Below are 24460 nucleotides of genomic sequence, written 5' to 3'. Positions count from 1 at the left end.
ATATATATATATATATATATATATATATATATATATATATATATATATATATATATGATACTTTCCAGGCTAACAATTTTCTCTGAAATAATTGTATTAAATGATGTTGTGATTGAAAAATTAGTGTTTTTATAAATTTCGTATGTTTGACCTCTGATGCAGCTAACATCAAGCTGATCTTGATTTGTCACCCATGTGAAACGGGAGATAAAGAGGGTTTCTTTTTGGTAAATTTAAGGTTATATTGTTTTTTGTTTTTTTTTTAGATATTTTAGTGTCTAATACTCAGTGTAGCTGCAACACGCTAAAATATATTCAATAAAAAATATGGCGGTTTGAAATTTATTAAACCAAACCGTTAAAACAACGTTTGCTGGTTTATAACCCGTAATTATAATATTTTGAATAATTTTTGAAACGGTTAACAAAAGGATGACTCTTGCAGGCTCATTTGGTTACATGTTCATACTTGTCAAACAGCATTTTATCTATTTTTATATAGAACAAAATAAGAAGGAGAATATAGTCTGACGATAAAACGAATTTGCAACTTTCGACAAGCACATATTGATGACTTGAGTTCTTTGAACTTAATACCTACTATCCATATTTTGATTAGTGATATCTATAGGTGGTAAAGCAAGGTATCAATGTAAAACACTGTTAAATTTGAGGGTTTCTACTTTTCTCTACAAAAATAATAATTTTCTATATAATATTATTACAACAGACATTTTGAACACTATGAATAGGACGATTTAACGAAAATGCAGTTGAAACTATCAAAATGCAAACCCACAGATACATGAATCAATTATTTATTGAAGGTTACATCGAAATTCTGAGCTCGTTGCTTGAAAATCAGAATAAGTACCTTTTTAAATTGAAAAAAATTATCAGAATTGAGAAAAGTAACTAACAAATTATCTATATTTTAATAGGTTTATCGAAGAAATGGAGAGACTTATATGTCTTGTCATTTCAACTCTCGTTTTGTTCTCAGATCTATCTCTATTGTTACAGACGTATACAATAATAGAAATTGATAGGTTTCAATTAAGTTTATTAGCAGAACTAGTTGTTGATTGTCTCGCTCAATAAAGGGGATTATTTTATGTTAGGTCTATATGTTGTTTGGTGCTAAAATACGTCGTTAGTTTAAGCAGAGCTATACTTGATCACAATATATTTAACACAATTTTTATTGTGCTTTTTTATTATCCATAAAATGTAATTTTTAAAGTTTTAATAAAATATTACAGATTTTATTGGGGATTTCAATTGATATCAATAATATTTAATGAATACTGGTATTTGGTATGCTACAATATTTTCAGTCACATTTGTAAAATTTTAAAGAATATTCTAGCATAATTTTCGTTTTATATTTTTAAACATTATTTTCTTCTATGAATGGTTCCACTAAATATGAGCGGATGTTATAGATTAAGTTTTTCACGTGAATCCATAGAAAATACCAGGGTAAATTGGAAGGTTCTCAATCTAACAATGGAATATTACTCATTTATATATTTATACATAATCTTTGTAGCGAAATTTCTTAACCTAGTACCTAGCCTATTTTACAGCGTTTTTCCAACATTTCTTTTGATCTATGGAAGTATTCTGCATTAGATCTAAAAGGTCCACGAACAGGACGTATAAATGTATACGTATAAAAGATCAGATGCTGATTGAATCGGGTCAAATATTGCAGAAGAAATTATTTCCGTATTTGCTTTTGATTTCTCCTCCTAAATTATTGGGACAAGGTATATACAGAGTTGCTGTAAACTTTCCTCAACTTCAGAAAAATCTCCTTGTGGATTAATCTATTCCAAAGGAAGAACGTTTTGACATGCAATACATATGATTTTTACCGTAAAAATACCTGTCAACAAACTGCATGACAGAACAAGTATAAACTTTCATAAATCATGATCGGTTTACGAATGTTAAAACTCAAATTTTGTACAACTCAAATGTAATACGATTAAAAATATTAATATATGATTTAACAAAAACACAGTTCAAACTCTCAAATGCCGATTTACAGATACATTAATCAACTATTTATTGACGGTTAGATCGGATCGTAGAGGTCCACTTGAAGGGACATCAAAATCGTGATTTCCATGTTAATCGCTAATTTTGAAACTAAATTGAAAATCACTAATTTTCACTACAAAATTCACTCACTAAATTTAACTCAATAAATTCAACCACTAAATTCATTAGAGCTATACTTGATCACAGTATGATTAGTACAATATTATTGTGCTTTTTATCATTTATAAAGTGTATCATAGAGATGAACTACAGCTAGATGATGAAATTTTAAAAGTTTTAATAAACTCTTATAGATTTTATTCAGAATTTAAATTGATATCAATAATTTTTAATAAAATTTAAATCTGAATACTGGTACTTGGAATGCTACGAGATTTTCAGAGTCACATTTGTACAATTTTAAAGAATATTGTTTATATATATATTATTCTAGAGATTGTTCCACTAAATATCAGTGGATGTTATAGATTAAGTTTCTCACGCGAATCCAAAGAAAGTACGAGGGTAAATGGGAAAGTTTTCGATCTAACAACGCAAGACTACTCACTTAAACTTTTTATATTTATACATAATTTTTCTAGAGAAATTTTCTAACCTAGTATCTAGTCTTTTTTTCAGCATTTTTCCTACATTTGTTTTGATCTATGGATGTATTCTGTATTCGATCCAAAAGGCTCACGAAACGCCCACGAAAAAGTGAACAAAATTAGGAAAATGTGCTTGAACCAACTTTCATAACCCTTTTTTCAATGTCATTAAGGTACCTACAAAACAAGTTTTTTGAATTCATCACTGGCTCCTTTAGGGACCGAAAAACGTCGGTTATGCCATTCATTCCTGATAGAGGGGAATAAAAAATATTTTGGTGCTCACTCATACAAAATGGGTGATTAACCATTAATTGGACCTTTCGGCCAGCCAAATAGGTGATTGTTGCAGCCGATATATGGGAGCTTGCATTGTAATGATGAAGAATAGTTTTTCAGTCAGGAATATTTCTTATTTATTGCAAATAAATGATTGTACTCTATTTAGATATTCCGAAGAAACAGACGATCATTTCTTGTTATGTTAAGAACAAGGACATGCAATACTCAAGAAGGAACATTTTTGGGTATATTAAAATGATGAGTTCATAGTTTTCTTGTAATAATAATATTTATCGTCATATTAACATATTTATTGTATTATTATGTTATACATTGTCTTCAAGTATCGATCGTAGCACAAAAAAAAATAAATATGACAAATAGGCGTAGAAAAGTTACTGTGGCTTCGGTTCTGTTACAAAACATAATCTCAGAAGGATATTGAATATGGAAAGAAAAATAACAACAGGAAAGTAAAAAATATAAAAAAGCCTAGAAAAAAGAAAACAAAAATATATAGTGAAGCGGTAGACAGTGAAGGTCAAGAAGAATTTGATTCAGACATTGAGTCAGATGCCAGAATAGAGAGAGGAGCCTCCGACTTCATAGATGCAAATTGTATGTCCTAACAACAATTTTTTGCAGAAAACACAAGTGGAAAACTCTGCGTTAAATGATTGTTGTTTCCTGGAATTTAACAATTAGATATTTAATTTTTGCATTTTTGCATATTATGTTTAGGACATAAGTATTGCTATAATATACATTCTAAGATATTTTATAAATAAAAGGAGGTAGTAGTTATGTCAAATCGTGTGCATGAATACTCATAATTGAAACTTACAATTGTTGCAGGACTACTGGCGGGCTGAGGATAATGAAGCTTTATTACACTTTTAAACTATATACAGGGCATGGAGAAAAAAATTTGAAAAATTTATTTATTAATAAGTTGTCGAGCCTTTAAAACAGATGCAATTATTTACAGAACAAAATCATAGAGTGAATAGTTTCCAACAGAATGTTGTTCCTTCTTTGTATTTGAACATCGGCCAATGGCTTCAGTCTCTTCTCCAAAACTCCCTTTAAGAGTTTAATTATCTTGTGGTCTGGTGAATGTGTTGCTCAAAAAAGATATTTGATGATGATTTGATGCTCCTCAAAGGAAGACTGAAACTTTTTGAGTGTGTATGGGAGTATTATTTACCAATGCTCGATTGTAGGAATCCGACAGTCTGGATTGATCTGGAAGCTTCTTCTGGGGTATCATATTGCATGGTGCTCACAATATTTTGTCTATCCCCTCTATGTTGTAACTTACACCATTCTGTTAGATCTAAATTCGACACAAATTATTTTAATTTAAATTTTCGTTAAAATATTTATTTTATATGGCACGTGTATATCATAACAATATTTCCTTTGATGCCTCTCGAAATAAATGAAGAGATATCCAAAGTAAGACTATATCTGTATAAAATAAAACGGATAATGTTTTAACTCTAAGAGACGTAAAAATCATAAATATAAATTAGAGGGTGTTTCTGCTCTTTGTCAGATTATCCTGAAGAAACGCTTGTTGCTCGGCATATCTCCGAATTTATTTTTGAAATATGTATTTCCTCAGTCGGGCTGATCTTAGGATCGGAGCTTTTGACTGTTTAAAATTTATAAAGGCTCAAGCTCAAAAACCAATATTACATTACTTTATATTTGTAAATATTTTATTAGAAATTGTTTTGTATTTTTAATTAAATAATATAAATAAATAATATTACAAATTATATTTAAATAATATATTATTTACAATTTTTATTATATTATTTTATTCGTATCTAATGATCTATAATTGATATTTGATCAAGCATATTGATATTTTTAAATTACGTTTATAAAGTCTATGGGCAAGAATGCCACTACCATTCCAATCAGGCTATTAACGAAGATGCACAAGACTGAACACCTTTTGGACAGTGTACTTGGCTGATATGTACCTATACCTGTAAAAAAAATTTCAAATTTATTCTTTTCCTAATACAAATTGGGTAATCTTGATGTTGGAGTAATTCTAGTCAAGTTTGGTAACACATGGATTAACGATGGTTCGTTGTAGTAACAACAGGGCTGTAAATGTCAATTTTATTAAAATCCTCAAAAACCAAAGTCAAATTCCCTAAATTAGGGAAAAATTTCATAGTTATCCACAATTTCCACTCAAAATTACTTTAAGAAAATAAGAGTCTCAACCGTTTAAATCAGCGTTGGGAACTATCGACTGACAACAGACGAAACAGTCGAGAGTCGCAAAACTGTCGAAACAGTCGATAGCCAAAAAACTAGCGACAGAAAATATTATTCTAATTACTGTTTTCAATCAAATGTAAAGTTAGACTGTTTTTTTTTATTATTTCGTGATGTCAGGCGAAGATGTACGAACCCTTTCCTCTATAAAGTGTGAGAGAGAATAGGACGAAATTATTTTCCAACAGTAGTATTAGCGAAACGGAGATGTACATATTCCTTCATGTATTAAGTTAAAAAAAAGGAAAAATATAATTACTGAATACTAATAACATGCAATTAATAATTTCATTTTAAACGAAGCAGAATTACATTTATATTTGAATGTCCTGTAGATCTGTAGAAAAGAATATAATTTTTCTATGGAATGGAATAATACCCCACAAATTTTTTATCGTATTTTAATATGTTAGTTGCTATTTTTAAATAATATACTATAATAAATATAGACAATATAATAAACCTAAAAAACCTAAAAATAAAAGATGTACATTAACCATAAATACTAAAAATAAAACATATACCTAATCATGGAAAAAAAAGACTAATCCATGACATAATTAAAAATGATCGCACTGTAACTACTAGATATTTGTTAAATAAAGTAAATGCTTTATTTATTATTGAAGGGAAATATTTTTTTAACAAAATTCCAGAGTGATCGAAATATTACCTATTATTGCCATAAAAACAATTAAAAGCATTTTACTCTTTATCATTAACCATTTTAATCTGTTTACTCTATTATATTAACAATCTTATATAAATATATATATATATATATATATATATATATATATATATAAATATATATGTACATATATATATACATTTCAGTCGATAGTTCCCAACGCTAGTTTAAATAATACTTATTTTTTAATTTTCCGCTGTATTTTTTTCAATGAGTTTACTATCCACCAGTATAATGTCATAAATTATAACCATTTACTTTTTCCATATTTTTTTTTGGGGCATTTTCCTTGGTGGGTAATGTTTGACACTGGCGGTTACTTTTTTTCTCTTGTTCTTTTTAAAAACACTGCATTATCTGTATTCAGTCGATTATGCCTTTCTGTTTTTAAATATTTAATTACACTTTTAACTCGACCGATGTATTCGAAAACTGCAGTATCCGCACTAAAGATATCAGAAATTTTATGTTTGGGAATAAATATTCTAACGCAGCTTTTTTTAAAACGAAACACTTTATCCCAGTAGCATTGACGAACAATGTTATATTCATGAAGTTCAAGCCCATGTTAATCATACAAAGTCCAACAGGAGCTACAAAAAAGATAATTTGATTTGCTGAAAAGGCTTAATATAAACATATATACCAAACTTAAGCACAGTAATAGCGCCAAAGCAAAAATAATAGGCTTCTTAAAATAGGGTAGTGTAAGGTGTGTAAAAATAGACATATTTTTTTAAAAAATGATTGCAAATTAAATGCCAAAAACAGATATGCTAATAAGAGAAATATTATTATTTTTAGAAAAAAATATATAAACGTTTCACGAGGTGGTAACATGTAGTGGGCACTTTTAATATTCACAAAACGTTCCTTAATGTGCATTCATTCTGCGCCATCCACACTTATATTCAAGTGTTTCGTAGTGCAATGTTTTGGGACCATTGATATTTATCCTGTATACAGTTGATAATCGATCTCAAAAATAACTAATGTGACACATCTGTGGACGATTCGACGATAGGATCATCTCACCAATCCGACATCAGCAACAAGAATACACCAACTTCGTCCCAGCAAAATCCGTTTGTAATGAAAACATGGCGTATCAAGGCGAATTAGATAATAACAGGTCAATTGAAAAGTCCCCGGCCTACCATAGTAAAACGTATATTTTGTTAAAATTTTTTTTAATTCAACATAATTCCCTTCAAGGGTGAAACAATATATGATTATAGCGACCCTCCACTTTTCGATACCATTTTGGTAGTACGATTTGTTTTTTTCTTCAAATGCGACCGTTTTTCGGCGGTTTCGTCCTTCAAACGGTCCAATAATGCTATGTAATAGACGCAGTTAATGGTACTTCCTTCTTCACGGTAGCCAATGAAAATTATTCCATGCGCATCCCAAAATACAGACGCCATATCCTTGCCAGCCAACTGTTGCGAATTCCTACGTTTTGGAGTGGGTTCATCGGGTATAGCCCACTCGGATGCCTGTCGACTGGACGAACGCAAAAACTCGGGTTTATTATGCTTGATCATCTTCAAACACTGCTCCGAATCATTAACTCGTTGTTTTTGGTCTCGCTCACTTTGCACAGAACTTTCTTATACCCAAATATTCGTGAATGACATGATATACACGTTAAGTTGATCTCGTTAGAGTGTTTGCTATTTTATTCAATTTCAATTTAAGGTCATTCAAAATTATTTTGTGGATTTTTTTATGTTTTCGTTGGTACAACCTCTTTTGGGCATCCACTATGTTCACCATCTTCGGTGCTCATTCACCACGTCTAAACTTACTACAAACATCAATCCTTGATGGTTGATTTTCCTGGAACAGTGTCCGGAAACTCGGTATTAAGCCAATTTTTTGCTTCAACTGTTTTTTTCCCTTCAAATAGCAATATTTTATCAAGACGCGAAATTAATTTTTAACCATTTTTTTTTCATAATGACAAAAATGGGTTTAGTCAAAATGCTATAATTCATAAATTAATGATTCGACAGCTGTAAAATTTATACACGCACCTTTTGAGGAATAGAGCTAATTGAAAAAACATATGGATTTAATTCTAGTAGCGCCGTCTTTGTGTCAGGCCGCAGATTTTTCAATTGAGCTGTTATCTACTTAGTGACGTTCGCTCTGCGTAGAAGAGCTTGTTCTTTGGTAAATATTAATATTCTTGAACTTTCGGAGGCACATTATGTTTAAATATCTGGGAATATGTCAGCTTAACTTTCAATAAACTTACGCTAATAAAACACTTGGGCTTAAACTGAATAAGATGTATTGACTAGTACAGCGGATATTCAAGGCTTCTTTAGATAATAAGGTGTTATACCATACCTATATGAGGTATGGTATAGATCTGTGAAGTACTATTAATAAATCCACCATAACCATCCTTCAGATATTCCAAAATATCATAGACTAGTATTTAAATTGAATATAAAACTAGTTTATTATTTGTACAGGAGATCATTTATTGAAGAGATTTTCTATATGTCATTGTATAAGAAATCTCATCAAGTACTTTTTGTTTTTTGGCCAACCAATCATATCAACCAGCAATGAATATACTACATTAAATCAGAACTAAAAATAATAAGCACCTTTTCCAAAATCAAAAAATGTACACTAATTTGTAGGAAGAAAAATCTACATATGCGCATAGTACATTATAGGTATTTAGTTATAAATAGCATTCTCTAAATAACCGGGTATAACAGATAATATATAAGAGCGAGAAAGAGACCGAAGTCGGAGATTATTCGGCACGATAATGTTTCAAGAATGAACAAAAAAGGACGATTAGATTTACCGTTCTTCTACCTGGACCGTGCTGCTGAAGTTAAACGTCTGAATTCTGTATGAGATCAATTAAATGTAAATTGAAATTTTACCCTAAAAAGCTTTTAGGAAATATTGGAAGGTAGAGTGTGTAACGGTGTAATGCGAAAGAAAATAAAATCGCAGAATGATATTATCTGGGTGAGTCGAAATAGTCTCTTTAATGGTGAACCGTATCTCTTTTTTAGAGAGTTTAGTATTACGGAGATATCTCTTTTTGGGATGTGCCATTATGTCCGAAGTCAAAGGCATTGAATGAAATTTATATATAGAATTCGGTTCAGTATTTTCCATTGAGGGCTTTTCGGCCATTATATGTTCCTGCGGTTATAATGAAATGGTGTAATTATGGAAATAAACAGCTTAGTTATTCACTTGAGTAGTCATTCTGAAAGTTACAGTGATTGAATAAAAATTTATAAATATTGGTTTATGATTCAATGCTGACACTTACTAAGACATGGTGATGAAAGGGGAAACAACTAAAGGTCAGTATATAATTATTATACTTTAGCTGTAGAAAATTGTATTATAGAGTATAAAAGCTTTGTTTGCATATGTTTAATTATTCAGAATATGCATGAATGTTTGAGATTGATAACAGTTTTGTCAAGAAAAATGTATACAGATAGTAACAGAATAAAATAAGGAAATACACAGTAATATCAGAATGAATTTACCAGGAAACATTGCATCAAAGGGAAAATGAACTAAGCATAAAAGGGAAATATGTTATCTAATAAAAGTAATATATATTACTCAGATAAACAATCGTTAATTAGGTGGATTAGACCTTCGGGGAACACATTAAAAAACGTGCCCTGAACTCCACATATACTAGCGTAGAAAAAAGTTAAATGTAAATATAATAAAACAACTCTAACCTATAAATTATTATGGGTATATAATTAATTGTAGTTTTAAATTCTTCGATAATATATGCACTACTAATATATGTACTATTGTTATTGTCATATATGACCAGTGACAATTATACAAATATGAGGTACTACAAATATCAAATACGGCAAATTTAAAATATGACATATTTCAAATATGACAACTGTTATATATGACAAATATTAAATGCTACATATGACAGCTGTCAAATATGACAAATGTATAATGCTACAAATTTCAAAGACGACAAATTTCAAATAAGACAAATGTGAAATATGAGTAATGTCAACTATCATAAATATCAAACATGACAAATACCAAGTACTACAAATGTTAAATACGACAAATGTAAAATGACAAATGTTGAACCTGTCAAATGAGTTATATTTTAATTTTTGTTAACTGCAAATAATAAAATGTATAATAAAGATGATAAATATACTTAATTATAAATTTTGGTGTTTTATAAAACTTCGAGAAGGGAATGAAAAATATTCGATGCTGTGAAATTTTTATTGTTGGAAGATATTCAATTTCATTTGACCATCTTCATTTGTTTCTGTTTTTATCGTGTTTTGTTTCCCTTTCAGGTACATCTCCAACATCAGGTACATCAGATACAATATTCACCACAGACATTAATTTGCTCACAAAAAATATTTTTCAAGATCCTAATAAATAATAAACAGTAACGTTTATGTATCATTCTTAATCGACGATTCAGTCATCAGACACAAAAAGACCGAGAAACAATCCTGCCGCATTCTTGAAGATCCAGATTCTCGGGTAAAATACGATCAACGAAAGGAAATGCTCGAAATGAGACTTCGTCATAAATCGTCATGCAATAATAACGGAACGGTTTATATGTTTAATAAATTTGTTTCTTTCGGCCATATCCAGAAGCCGAGTGTTTCATTTAAAGGGACCATTAATCTTATTTACAAAACGACCGTTGACATTCCAGGAATTTATGACCATTTAAGACCATAATGCTTTGTAACAATTTAATAGACTGCGAGGACAAAATGGGGGACTTTTTTTCTTTAACATATTTTATATACTGGCTTGTTCACAAAGTTTTACCGATTATAATACATTACAAAAGCATTGAAAATATAATCTTGAGTTTTAATTCGTATTTATATTCTAGCATTGACTGTTAACAAATAAACAACATTTAACAGTCTTACTTTTGCAATTATACTAATACCGTTAAGATTTAATAAAATAAAATAATAAATAGATAAAATTCAAACATAATCTTTAAGCTATTCTAGATGGAAGCAACGTTTTTACGCCAATTTTCGACCTTATCTCGTTCAATTCGGTTTCAGTCTGTTCAAAACTATGCTCTCGAAGTATCTTTTGATTCTCGTAATGGAAAGAAGACTTTTTATGGTTTTATGGTAATTTGTGTGAAATTAGATTTTGAAGGTGTTCAAATAAGTTTCCCCAACAGCTTCATTTATGCTGTTATCAGGTCCTAGATTTTTTGCTATTCTGAATTATTGTTTTTTTCTATGTTGGTTTTACTAAAAGGCATTGAGACGAGATCAGTTATGAAGGTGTTGCTTATACTAGAGGTTAGATTAGTGATTATAGAGCCGAATGAAGAACTTCTTGATTATTCGAGGGGCACTTGGTGTGATGACATAAATATTGCGTGTATTTAACTTTGTTGTTTTTAACCCTACCTCTCAGCCACTTGTTGAATTTATTGAGTTGTTGAATACAATGTTCGATGTTCTTGCTTCAATTTGTTCTAATTTCGATATTCACCTCAATTAAATTAAATAAAATGTTGAACAGAAATATGGCGTACCAAAGTGAATAAAAATAAAACAGTGCATATTGATTTCACCAACAAAAGAATCAAGCACAAGTCAGTATATATATAACACAAAGTAGTCCCGTATTGAAATACAGTCAAATATCTTGGCATGACCCTTGAAGTTAAACTCAGGTGGAAGCCACATGTTCAGAAAAAATATGATGAACCTAAGATGGGGTTCAAATAAATGTACTGATTATTGGATAGATATTCAGTTCTATTGGTATATAATAAGATTTTGTTTTACCAATAAGTCTTGAAACTAGTGTGGTTAGGTTTTGTTGGTCATAACATTTATTAATAATTTTTTTTCAGACATATAGTTCTTCATACTGGAAACAGGAATGGTTTTATTTCTGGTGCAGAATTAGGGCTTTCCTCTAAGTTTTTACAGTAGTTTGTATATGTGTTTTTAAAGAACTTCTATTTGGGAACAGTTATTGTTACGTATAATGCACCATATCTACCATAAATATCGCTTGAATGGCTTAAGTGTAAGAATGGCGTAGTACATAAAATATGTTTCGACGAAACCTTGTCAAAGAATGAACAATCTCACATTTTTAGTCGGTAAATATAAATTAGATATTTACTTTTTAGAAATAAGCCTGAGAAAAAATACATGGTAGATTAGATTACTGAACGTTATAGACACAGTATTACGTCTTCCTCCCTATCACTGCATTTTTAATCCAATTGAGTTATTGCAAAGAATTACTACTTTGGACATTCTGGTCGAGGAGTATATCCAAACCAGAACTGTCTGGATTTATGGAAAGAGGTATTGTCAAATATTAATACTTTCGATTTGTGCGAGCTCGATCAGACACATTGAAGAAGAAATTTATAAATGGTAGAATGTTGAGTAAGTTTTTGATAGATTAGAAATAAACAGCTTAGTTATTAACTTAATTAGTGTTTCTGAAAACGATAGTGATTGAATAAAACTTAATGAATGTTGGGTTATGATTCAGTGTTGACAGTTACCAAGACAGGGTGAAGAAAGAGAAAACAACTAAAGGTTAGTATAAAATTAATAGACTTTAATTGTAGGAAATGGTGTTATAGAGTGTGAAAGCTTTATGAGCATGTGTGTTATTGTCCAGAATATACATGAAAATTTGTTTAAAGTGTATGAGGAGAGAAATAATATTAACTGATTTGCAGATATAGCAAATGCATTAAGAAGAATGCAGTGACTAAATGTAGTTTTATTAAGAAAGATGCACATAGATAGTAACAGGACAAACTAAAGAGAAATGTAGTTATATCATAATGACTTTACCAGGAAACTGCATCGAAAGTAACAAGAACTTAGCGAAAAACATAAATATGCTTTCTAATAAAAGTAAAATATTCAATTTATATATAATAGAACAACTCTAACCTATAAAATATTGTGACTGTATAATTAATTGTAGTTTTAAGTTAAAATATTTCGTTATAATGTTAAAATAAATTATAATACATAACATTTTTGTTTCATTATTTTATTTAGATTAAAATTTTGTTTTATATCAGAGCCAAAATGTACTAAAACTCAGAGTTTCTGCGGCAAAATTGCGACATTTCGACAGGTCACGTGTGTCACTACTGTTTTGAGTAGACTGTCGATGTTAAGCCCAAGGTTCTATCATAAAATAGGTATTTTTAATTTTAAACCGTAGCAAATTGGGAAAGAAAAACGAATATCTTATTAGTGTTAATTTACTAAATTGCTATAATAAATTTTAAAAATATAAACTGGAGCAATGACGCAACGACGACAAGATTCGTATATTGCAGAGAGTAATAGAGAGGCAAGTCAATAGAGGACTCTGGCGCAAACTTTTGCTTTGCCCACATCCAGAAGTCGCATCATTCATTCAAGTATTTGATTGGTTGATGAGATTTAAATAAAATAAAAATTTTTTCTGAAAAAAATTTATTAAATAAAATTAAATTATATAAATATATGTAAAAGTAAATAAATACAAATATAATCGATAACAATAAATATATCTATAAAACATAAGTATTATATATATATATATATATGTATATATATATATATATATATATATATACATATATATATATATATAAATAGGTATATAGTATATATAGGTATATAGTATATATATATATATATATATATACATATATATATATATATATATATGTATATATATATATATATATATATATATATATGTATATATACATATATATATATATATATATGTATATATATATATATATATATATATATATATATATATATATATATATATATATATATATATATATATATATATATAATATAAGAGCCCTGGCTCGTCTATTCATATAGGAATATCTGGAAGATTTAAAGAGCCCTCATGTTCTTCCTCTTCACAATTGCCTAAAGGCCAATGAGATGAAAAAAATTAACCTATGTTAAACGATTCATTGACATTGACTTCTAAAACATACTAGCCGAGGATGTGTATTCCTGTATCCATTAGCTGGATCCAAAAAAAAACAATCTTGGTTAAATAGCCTTAAACCAATATATTTATATGGATAATTAAACGTTTTTCTTTAATGAAAAGAACCCCTCAAGGTAGTTATTAAATTGATGACACTTTAACAAATTTGCTCTTACTTGAGGAATACATTTTACAGCAATATTCCTCGCGAATTCAATATTGGTTCACCTACTCTTAATAGATTTGCATTCAGGAGCTACTATTTATTTTATTGGAGCTGCAACTATTGATACAAGAAGAAAAGAATATACATAGCATAGCCTCTTTCGGAAGGGGACTAATCTCTATAATTAAAAAAATTAATATTTGATGTTTGAATATATATGAATAAACTTACAACAACACAACATGATGTAACAATCATAAATTTATTTGATACTTAATTCATTCGGTTTGGGATTTTTAACATTATCAACCATTATTTAATGACATCCAAATACTTCTTAGAACGAAAACGATTCTGCATTTATTTACTATCTGTGCATCCGGATACACAACACTTCCTAGATCAATAATTCACTTTACGTTTTGTACTAACGACTTATATATACTAATAAACTAATAATTTAATCTCTAAATGCACTATTCCGGTCTATCAGATTCCTTCGCAGTTTATAGCGTAGCGGTTAAACATCTACATGTTGGACGTCGCGAAACATTTCTCCAAAATTTCTTATTAAGCTAAATCTCTATTTCTCTATGGCATATTGTCAAAAATGATGACTAGTGTTTATTTTAGCCGTCAGCGGCGCAACATATTTCAACCGCAAACGTTCCGACCGGAGAAGTTCGCCCCTTTAATTAGCAAATAGAAATTATTAAAGCCAAGACGTTCCGGCCCGAGTGAGAGAAATAAAGGCTCCGCTGACGTCAACGGTATAAATGTTTAGCATGCGTTTGACCTCCTGGCATCCTCTACCATCAATCATAATTAATGCCGAACGGCAAAACAATTTGCAAATCTGCAATTACAACACAATATCAATTTCGGTTCGTATCTGCGCGTAGTCTTGATTGTTTGCGGTAACAATGGCTTTCGGTTTATGTTTTCTAGGGAAAAAAGGGTATGATTAATTAAAATGGTGGGAATTGTCTCGTAAACGCTGGACTGTGAATGAGATAATAGAACAACGTTACCTAAATAGGACAGTTTGAGATTTGATGATGGTCAATGATGGTCAAAGATTTAATAAATAAACATGTATTTATTCCTAACGATCCAATAAGTTACATATAGTCTATTCAAAATAGCAGTGAACCCACGTGATCTAAATTGAAGTGACGCAATGTTGCCGCATCAACTCTGAGTTTTAGTGCATTTTTAACTTAGACATATAACAAAATTCTAATCTAAATAAAATAATTAAACAAAAATGTTATCAAATATATTTTATTTTAACGTTAGAGTATATTTAATGCATATATTTCGAAGAATTTGAAACTACAATTAATTATGCAGCCACAATAATCTTTAGGTCAGAATTGTTTTATTATATTTACATTGAACTTTCTTCCACACTACCATAGGTAGAGTTTTAGACGCGTTTTTTATGTGGTGGTGTTCCATGAAGGCCTAATCGACCTAATTAAAAATTGTATATCTGAGTAATGTATTTTACTATAATTAGATATATACCTTTTACGCTTAGCTCTTGGTATTTGTCAGCATTGTATCATAAACCAACACTGATAAGGTTTTATGCAATCACTGTTATTTTGAGAATCACTACTGAAGTAAATGACTTAGTTGTTTATTTTTAATCTAACAAAAACTTGCCCACGATTCCTCCATTACTCAATTTTTTCTTCAATGTGTCTGATTGAGGATGTTATTCTCGACAATGCTTCTTTCCATAAATCCAGACAGTTTTGGTTTGAATATCCTTCTTGACCTGAATGTCTACTACAATACCCCATATCAACTCAATTGGATTAAATATGCAGTGACAGGGAGGAAGACATAATACTATGTGGTCATTACGTTCAGTAATCTGATCTACCATGTATCTTTTCTCAAGCTTATTTCTAAAAAAATAAATTACATAAAATGCAATTAAATATTTCATTTATTTTAACCAAGTAAGAATTCTGTAGTTCGTTCTTTAACATGGTTTCTTCAATACTTATTTGATGTACTTTGAACCATTCCTTAATTGCATCCTTAACCACAGCAAAAACATGTTGCGGTTCATTTCTCCATAGTAATCACCCTCGGATTTAGAGGAAAACAGTGAAATTTTGCAGCAGGAATAAAGTTATTCCTATTTCCAGCATGAATAACCATATGTGTGAAATGAATTATTAATAAATGTTATGACTAACAAAACCTAATCGATAGTTATTTTAATGTTTAAATATTTCCATCAACTTTTGCTGTCTATACATTGTATTTATTATCATCTTGCCATGAGTGCATATTTCATCTAAATACACAATTTGATATAATAATGATTGTTGTTCCATGATGTTGTTATATATTTTTAAAAATTGTATTCTTTTAAAAGCAATGTTTGTGGATTATATTTATACCACTTAAATCCTATATTATCCAACAGTTTATGAAGGTTATTCTACATCCCTCAAATAGCTGCATATCTTTCAGCTTTTTATGGATACTTTCCAGGCTAACAATTTTTTCTGAAATAATTGTATTCAATTTTATATTGATTGATTAAACTACTTACTGTTTTTATACATTTCGTATATTTGATCTCTGATATAGCCAACATCAAGCTGATCTTGATTCGTCATCCGTTCCGCATAAAGGTGATTTCTTTTTGGTGAATTTAAGGTTATATTAATTTTAATTTTTTTAGATATTTGCAACGTGTAGTGATGCTATTATTTTTTAATATTATTTTGATTAAAATATGACGTTTCATGTATATGTACCGTCCAGATAATTAATATAAAGGACTAATAGTAGTTAATTTTACACATCGATAGGATAAATGATATCCGGATAAATAGAGATTACTCACATAAAAAACGGACATTATGTCTCTATAAAAGCGCTAATGACAATTTGACATGACGCAATCGATGGAGTAACATAATTGTCGTTTGATTGGCATGGATGAGATCATTAATGGAAAACAATTTGTACTCGTTTATTGATCGTATAGGCGCTTGCTGATGTGTCACTTACCTGATACTCAAAGATATTTGGTATTGTTCGTAATGGTTGCTCATGAATAATAAACATTTGACTAAACTATAGATTATGGATAGAGTAATACATACAATATTCATTGTAATATGAATTCTACAATATGCGATAAATGAATATGTATTATGTGAGTTTCATTGGGATTAACGAAAATTATAAAACCATAAAAACTAAACTTTAAATCTTTTATCCCACAACAACATTTGATTTTTACACCTTTACATATAAAACTGGTTTTAACGAACAATGTTTTGGATACGATGGAGAAACATGTTAAAGGATTTTTGTATCTGAAAACTGTTTTCTCTAAATTAAGTGACGATTAATTAAAAGAAGGCGTAGTTAACTTATAATGAGCTACAAATTCGATGAAAATTTTGCCGTTAAAGAATTAGGCTTGCTTATCTTTAAAAAAAGTATTTCATGAATGTTTAGGCGATCTTAAAGCTGAAAACGCTAAGTTTTGAGTGAATGACTTATATTAAAACAATGAGGTGCAGTAAATTTCATTTCATGCATTCTTATTTCGATTGTTTACCCCTAATCTTGGGATAGTGAGTAACGAAAAAGGTGAATGCTTTCACCAGGAAATAAAAATGATAGAAGAGCGTTATCAAAACGAAAATGAAATATTAAAATGCTAGAAGGTTACTTCTGGTTTTTAGTGAAAGAGGATTCTACTGTTCAAGTGAGGATAATATAATTTTTTGTCATTTCCTTTTAAAATATATGGCTCATTTTTTCTATAGACCACTTAAACTTGCTCTACTTTCATTCATTGTCTATTTGTTAATATATATTACTATTTCTTTATAATACAATTAACAAAATAATTAAATAAATCTTATTTAAAATTTTCAAGCTCTATTTATTTATAGTAATTTAATTTATCATAACTATAAATGGTACATGTTATAGAATGTCCATTTAAGTTTTGGGATTCAGCAAGTACATATTGACAATAAGAGCTTTTTGCTTAATATTATAGAACAAAGAAAAGTGTCAGACTTTTGAGGCAAGAAGATAATAATAAAAGATAAAAAGGTAATAAAAGTCTTTTTTCATAGTGTGAAATTTCATATAAACTTAATTAGTTACTAAACGATTCTGCAGTCTACTAATTCTGCAAGTAAACAATGATAATCAGGAAAGCTCTTTTAATATCCTACATCAAACTTCCGAACAGAAAGCTTTGTTCTTTGTGGAAAGACATATGAAAGATCATCGCATAACCAAGATGCAATAAAATAGTTAGTCTTTCATTTAAATCTATATCGATAATTAAATTGAAATACTTATGTGCATATTCACGGATCATTTCCATTTAACTTATTTAAATAAGCACATAACTTTAATTAATATAATAATTTAATTATTCGTATCATTATTTGTTCATCATAGATTAGAGTTTTCAAAAAAAGTTAAAGTCGAATAAGAGGTTTGAAATCTGGAAATTATAATACATATTTTTTGTATTTGCTTGCTTTTTAAACAGACCAATCTGCGTATCCATCATCATGCTATAAGAATTTGACAGTATAACAAAAAAATACCAATAGCTAAGTGCATATGTGGACATTTTGTAAAGAGGTATTGTTATGTTTTATATAATATAAAGCTTATTTAACGATACCAGGAAATTGTTTTAATTCGTTTTTCTGCGAAGCTATCTCTACACGTTTTGATTTATATTCAAAAGTGTCTGCAAAATCAAATTTAACGAAAATTCTCGTTCAGATTTTATGCCAGCAAATGGTGATCTTTCTCAAATTATTAATTGTGTAAAACATCTAGACCAAAGGCAATGTAGCAAGATAAATAATAATTAGGTATTTACTTGTTGTGCTGGTTAAAAAAAAAGAATTTCAAAGGGCAATACTCATAAATTTTGCATACCTACATATAATATGGAAATATATCCAATTAAGTACCTATAAAATATATGTAAAAAAGAAAAACAGATTTTGAATTCAAATTTGTACATTTGCAAACATATAATTTTTGTACATTTGGACAAATAATTTGTAAATTTATAGTTTTTTTACTTTATAATACTTAAGGCAATAATAATGTAAAATTAGAAAATCAGCTGTTAGATTAGATATTGTATTTTTATGTATTTAAAAAAATATTTTTCAAAAGTTTTCATACAAATGGTGTCTAGTATATAAATAATATGTTTTATTAAAATTAAAATCGTTTTCTTTAAATTCCCTATATAGTAATTAAACTCACTTGTAATTAACTCAGGTGGTAAGGTGGTTTAGACGAACCAAACTGACTATTTCACTACTTTCTATCTTCAAAAATTCATGACGTGGTGTGATTTTTACTGTGGATATACCAAGGAAATTATAATGGTAGTAAATATAAAGAGAGTATCATACTCTCCTGAATTATGAAGAAATACGTTATCTGTTCTGTTGAAAATACATTGTACAAAAATAGATTTAGTGTTACTTAATTAATAATGATATATCAATTATAAGCTAATATTAGGATGGGTAAAATCAATTTCGGTTTCCTCTAATATAATAGTACAAATGCTGAAAATGGACCAAGAAAGGGAATTATACAACCTGTCAATTTGTTTAATGTAGCATTACGACTATGAATGATTATGAAGTAGTTAAAATTGTTATGATTCCTAAGCTCTGAAAACCACCAAATGAAATAAAATTTTATCGACCAATTTTAGAGGTTACCGCAGTTTAGCTATATTCTTGGACGTAGCACAAGCCTTCTATAAATTCTGCCATAAGAGACTAATGAATAAGCTTCATAAAATATCACGAAGCAATACTTTGAACTCTTACTCACCCGTACTATTAGAGTACATTATACATAATACAGTTGCCGCTGTACAAGCAGATACTGAAATCTATATAGCCCTATAAAATTTAGTTATGTGTATGTTCTGCGAGAGGTAATACCGAGATAGTACAAGTATTTTAAAATAAAGTCCGGAGAAGTATTGTGGATGTACCCAGATACTATAGGAACAATTGATTATACCGACACCTTCTGATAACAATTGTCATAATAGAAAGACTTATGGGTACCATTTTTTCTTTTGCAAAAGTAAATAAGGCCGAAAATAAAAAGCTTGTACAAAATAAGGGCGCTATCTGAGTATTTTATTGATTATTGCCTTTCAAATGGGATGTGTTTTGAATATTACTGAAGATCTATTTTAAAAGCCTGAAATAAAATTTTGCTCATTCTATTATATTATGTGAATTACGATCTTTTCTCTATTGAAAAACAAACTAATCTATAATTATTACGGAAAATGTATTAAAGATATTTGGTAATTATTTTTATGGTTAGAAATAATCTAATACCCGATATAGATTTAAATACAAGTGTCGCGTTTTTGATTATGTATTTGGTGAGATAAAAGCATGTTTGCGTAAATATAATTGTCATACGATTGGCATGGATAAGTCCAATAAAGTGGGATATCTCGTAATTGTTTATTGATCACAATAACCTTTGACATTAATACATTCATGAAAATGTTTAGCTGATAACGCCTGTTCGTCTCTGGATTTTATAATAATGAAAAATTAATTAAAAGTAAATAAATAACAACTAGAATATTAGATTAATTTAGAATTTTGTTTCTATCTGGAATCAATTTACAGTTAACTGCAGAAAATATATACCTTTTATATTTCTGCATTCTAAAAAAAAAAACATATAAAAACAAGGAAGCAAATTGTTGCTTGTAAACACTTGCCAGTATTTTCTTTCAAATGTTTTATTTGCTAAATTTTTGGCATTTAAACTTAAACCAATATTATTAGAATTACTATTAATAATTCAAAACTTATAATTCATATAAAATATTAATGTTTTACAAATATATAAGAAAAATAAATCATGATTAAACTGTTCAACAATTCAATTGTTATTTCAATAAATATTTAATAAAATTCACTTACGTCATTAATTTTGCAAGTATATAAAATAACATTTATGTTTCAAAAGCTAAAAAATTCGCCTTCAGCTAATCATTCCTGTTAATATTTTTGTTAGTTGCATATTTTGAATTAATTTACTTTTAATTTATTAACTTTGGTCTTAGTCTTGGCATTATTGATCAATGAATAGTTTCAATAATTTAACTGTGAGTTGAATGTGATCGTAACGGGTCAATTGAAAAGTCCCCGGCCTACCACAGTAAAACGCATTTTTTTTGGCAAAATAATTTTTTTTATTCAACATAATTCTCTTCAAGGGTGATATACCGATTATAGCGACCCTCCAATCTCAGTTTCAGCGACCACCTCTTCTTTCAACGAAAATATCTTTACAGTGAGCATTATTTTGAGATCTGAGAACAGGAAGTAGTTGCTGGTGGCTATATCTGAAGAATACGGTGGTTGAGGAGGCAGTTCGAAGCCCGGATAACTATCTATTAGATTCTAAAAATTCCAGTTTATTACGCTTGATCATCTTCCAATACTGCTCCGAATCATCAACTCGTGGTTGTTTTGGTCAAAAGTGAACTGGCACGGCACCCACTTTGCACAGAGCTTTCTCATACACAAATATTCCTGAAATATATGATGTACAGGTTCAGTTGATATCTTTAGAAGGTCTGCTGTTTCATTCAGTTTCAATTTACGGTTATTCAAAATCAATTAGCCGATTTTTTAAATGTTTTCGTTGGTAACAACCTCTTTTGGTACTCCACTGCGTTCACCGTCTTCGATGCTCATTTCAAGACATTTAATCTTAGCATACCAATCTTGATGGTTGATTTTTCTGGGGCAGTGTCCGGAAACTCAGCACGAAACCAAGTTTTTGCTTCAACTGTATTTTTTCCCTTCAAAGAGCAATATTTTATCAACACGCGAAATTCCTTTTTATCAATTTTTTTCACAATAACAAAAATTGCTTCACTCAAAATGTTATAATTCATAAACTAATGATTCGACAGCTTTCAAATGTATACACGCACCTTTTGAGGGTTGGGGCTAACTAAAAACATATTGATTTAATTCTAGTAGCGCCATCTATGTGTTAGCCCGGGGACATTTCAATTGACCTGTTATGTAGTAATATACAAATTATTGTGTAATATTGTTCGTTGATTGGTGATTGGTATATATGCTTGGGATATGACAATTAACATGAACCCCCACTTATACATATATAACAAAAAAAAATTATTGTTTTCTTAATAATTGATTAGCATGAAGAAAAATTGACTAGTTGTAAACAATAGAGTTAATTATTTCGTATTCGTTTTATATTAGAATTTTAATCTCAATTCCACGGTATATATATAAAAAATAGCTTCGAAACAAATCAATTAATACTCATGGCATTATATACAAAGTTAATTCAATAAATCCTTACAGAACTAAGTAATGGTACTAGCAATTAGGGTAAAAGACTAGTATTGTTTTTAGAAAGCATGACTCATTATATAATTCAACTGATGTAGAACATGATGATATTGATAATAAAAATTACAACAGAAACTAAAATTATGGTGCTGAGTTATCAGGTCTGTCTCCAAACAGTTTTGTTTTGAGATTAACAAGAAATAAAATAGGACACGTAATATTCGGATAAATAGAACTGTAACATAGCTGCGTTTATTTATCATCTATAAATTGAGGACATACCTAAAACATATTAGCATTAACTGAACAGTTTAATTTTATTATTTGATTAAAAATAATGAATGTTAATGCAAATCTTACTAGTAGTTAATTATTGTACAGTTTACATTGTTCTGTATATATAAAACAAGTGATGTTTATCATTAATAGCGTGTAGTGTTGTTATATTTACCTGATATACAGGGATATTTTATATAGTTGGTAATGACAGTCCATGAATAACAAACATTTAATTAAAATTTCGATTATAGGGCTTGAAATTTTGCATAAGAGGATGTTATGTTAACAATAGGTTTAAACTTATTTACAAAATAGTATTAACGGTAAATAAATAGGGTTAATGATGCCATTCGTGGAATAATTTTATTAACAAGGTCTGACTATTTGTATGCTCTTTAAAATATATGTCTTGCTTTAATATAATATATAAGTTTTTTTCTACAAGGGCAGGTAGATATTAACCTATTATTAGGTATTAATAAATTTCTCTTTTTATTTGAAAGGCCCTTCATTCAAAATGGTCTTCAAAAATCACTGACAGATCTGCAAACAGCTATTTCTTATGGGAAACTATATTTAAGCTAACAGGTTATTTGAAAAGTCCCCGGCCTGACACATAGATGGCGCTATTAAAATTAAATCCATAGGTTTTTCGGTTAGTCCTAATACTCAAAAGATGCGTGTGTAATTTTGACAGCTCTCGGATCATTAGTTTGTGAATTATAGCATTGTGAGTGAAGTGTTGATAAGATATTGCTTTTTGAAGGGAACAAAATACAGTTGAAACAAAACCATGGCTTGATGCCGAGTTTCCGGACACTGGCCCAGGAAAATCAACCATCAAGGATTCGTATGCTAATTTTAGACGTGGCGAAATGAGCACCGAAGACGGTGAACGCAGTGGACGCCCAAAAGTGGTTGTTACCGATGAAAACATTTTAAAAATCCACAAAATGATTTTGAATTACCGTAAATTAGAATTGAATGAAATAGCAGACACTCTAAAGATATCAACTCTGAATGTGTACATCATATCATTCACAAATATTTGGGTATGAGAAAGCTCTGTGCAAAGTGGGTGCGGCGCGAGCTCACTTTTGACCAAAAACAACGACGAGTTGATGAATCGGAGTAGTGTTTGAAGATGATTAAGCATAATAAACCCTGTTTTTGCATGAACATGTGACAATGGATGAAACATGGCTCTATCATTTCACTCCGAAGTGTAATCGACAGTCATCCGAGTGGACTGCACACGATGGACCCGTTCTAAAGTGTGGGAAAACGTAACAGTCGGCTGGCACGGTTATGGCGTCTGTATTTTGGGGTGCGCATGGAATAATTTTCATTAACTACCTTAAAAAGGAAGGACGATTAAAGGACGAAATCGCCGAAAAACGTCCGCATTTGAAGAAATGAAAGTACTGCTTCACCAAGACAATACACCGTGTCACCAGTCAGTTAAAACGATGGCAAAAATTAATTAATTGGGCTTCGAGTTACTTTCTCATCCACCATATTCTCCAGATCTGACCCTCAGTAACTATTACCTGTTCTTAGATCTCAAAAAAGTGCTCACTAGGAAAAAATTTTCGTTCGAATGAAGAGGTGATCG

This window comes from Rhynchophorus ferrugineus, unplaced genomic scaffold (genome assembly GCF_030347505.1).
Source record: "Rhynchophorus ferrugineus isolate W39M unplaced genomic scaffold, kcgeb_rfMv2 rfM2, whole genome shotgun sequence".
NCBI lineage: Eukaryota > Metazoa > Arthropoda > Insecta > Coleoptera > Curculionidae > Rhynchophorus > Rhynchophorus ferrugineus.
Note: the sequence above shows the minus strand (reverse complement) of the source record.